A 2,584-nucleotide genomic window follows, 5' to 3' on the forward strand; every position below is an offset into this window, starting at 1 on the left:
CCCCACCCAGTCTGAAAACAGTGACAGGCTGGGAGGCAGCACAGACACATGCAACCTGGGCGGTACTCCAAGAGGAACCCACTCTCCAGTTGAAGGGATCAAAGCAGGTACACAAGCACTGTGGGGGGTGTAGGGACTCTCCTCCCCCTATAGAGCAGAGCCAGACCACCAATGGCGAATTAGCCATATATCTTTTAATACTGGGAACATACCAGGTATAAGTCAGAGGGTATAGTGGACACTACAATGCCCCAAGGGAGCAGGATCCAACAAAGGTTAGACACTTACAATCATTGACAAAAAAACAGGGTTAACAAAATATAAAACATAAACAGCAGAACAAACAATACAGGTTGGTGAACTATAATAAAGGCACAAAATGCAAAATGACAAGGAAATATAGGGCCTTGGTACCTGAAGGGGGGAGAAAGGGGAGAAAACACAATGGCCCCTTTCCACTGCAAGAAGATTTGCTTCTTGTTAGCTCACTTATCCCAAGTCACCTCAGCTGGGACTTGAATCCAGATCTCCACAGGGGTAGGCAGGAACACTACCTCACAGCCACCACTGGTGGCGCTGCTCCAGGCTGCTAGGGGTCTTGACCTTCCCAGAGCCCCAGCCTCACATTGAGCTGCCTGGCCTCTGATTGGAGGAGCTGGAAGCAGAGCTGGGAGCCTCTCAGGTTGCTGCTCAGATCCTTGCTGGAGCAGAGGGGAGCCTCTCCCACTGGCTGCAGCCTCTCCCAAGGGATCCTGGAGCCCAGTGGGGAGCCTCTCCTGCCAGCCACATACCGTTCTGCTGAGGGTGTCACTGCTGCCTGCCGGTCCTGCTCTTTCAGGCTCTTCTGGGGCACTGCTCCTGCCCTGCTGGCTCAGCTCTTGCCAGCTCTGTGAAGCTCCTTCCTTGTCCTTCACTGGGCTCTCCTGCGCCAGTCCATGCTACGCCTTTTATCCCCCTCCAGGTGACACAAGGGGCCAAGCAGGGGACACGGGGGGTGAGTCTCTGGGGCCTGATTGGTGCAGAAAAGGAATCCCAAGTCCTCCAATCATCTTTTACCCCTTCAAAACCCCTGGGCCAAATCATTACCAGATTGGTGAGGAAAGGGAATCCCAAGTCCTCCAGTCATCTTTTGCCCTTTCAAAACCCCTGGGCCAGGTCACTGCCAGCCAGCCCGTCACACACAAGTTACAGAAGGCACTCTATTTTGAAACATCTTAATCTTAACCCTCATGCAATGAGAGTTCAGCTTCTCATGCGACTGGACATTTTGAAGCAGTCTACAGCCATGTACTTGTGTTTAGACATGGCTGTAGACAGCTTTCTGTGGCCAGATCAGGCAAAAATGGTCACTTCTGCCTGTACCCTTTGTGTAGCCAGGTCTTCTTCAATAGGCACTGAACCTGGATAAGTAATGCCTGTATCAGCAGTATGTCACTACTACCACTTGCATCCCTTGCTGATAACCAGTGAATAATGAGTTCCTTTCAGAGAAAACACATAGTTGAAATATTAGGTTGAAATTACTTCTGATAGTTATCCTTGGTGGATTTCAAAACGGTTGTTAAGGTCAGGCCTATTATAGATGACTTTTGACAGTATAGTTATACGGCAGACTCTCCCACTATCTTATATTGGAAAAGGTGCTGTTGCTGGTGTAGCCAAAACCAGTTCCCTGAGCACAATAAATTACACCAGCAAAAGCACTTTCGGCATAACAGGCTATTCCCAGTATAGAGTTATAACAAAGGTATTGTCAGTATAAATAAGTTCCAAAAAAAGTAAAAAAAAAGAACAGTACATCCCCACCAAATACTGCAAAACCAGCAAATGTATCTAGCACAGCTTTGACCGTACACTTGAATCTGTGGGTATTCCATTACATAACCCCTGAGTATATTCAGTCCCTTGTGGACCTATATCCCCACATAACTAATCTTCACAGGATTAAAAGGCAAAGGAAATATAGTCATACGACATATCATTATTATATAATTTCATTTGAATTTTGTAACACAGTTCATGAAATGTGAAGTCATACAGTGGCTACAATAACTGGTGTGGAATATAAATATATTTCCTTTGCTTGTATGTCACTAAATTCATCCTTGGTGTAACTGCTAAAACCAGAGTTACACCAAGGATTAGTCTGACACATTACAGGAGATAAAACAAATGATTTAGAGCTAACAATTGTACACATAACCGGAACCTCTGTTTGTACAGAATTTAAACTGCCGTTCGGAAACACAAATTATATTCTTGGCACTTTGAAATCTGGAAGTGGGGAATTATAACACTAGAAGAAATGTAAACTTTGTGTTAACTCTGCTGTTCCATCTGGAGGGAAAGAAGGAAATATTTCACTTTTTCTAAGAATTTCCTTGCATTCATTCCTTCTGTATCACAAGTTGTCTGCAAAATAAGCCAAAAGTTTGGAAATTACTCAATATATACTTTGCATCTTGAATATACTGTACAAACATCCCTTAATCTTTACAGGTACCTCTGTCATGATCTAATTAAATATTTGATTATAGATTTCCATTTTTTGCAAATAGGTCAAACTGAGAGAGAGAGAGAGAAA

Source organism: Gavialis gangeticus, unplaced genomic scaffold (genome assembly GCF_001723915.1).
Source record: "Gavialis gangeticus isolate Ggan-Ray unplaced genomic scaffold, GavGan_comp1, whole genome shotgun sequence".
NCBI lineage: Eukaryota > Metazoa > Chordata > Crocodylia > Gavialidae > Gavialis > Gavialis gangeticus.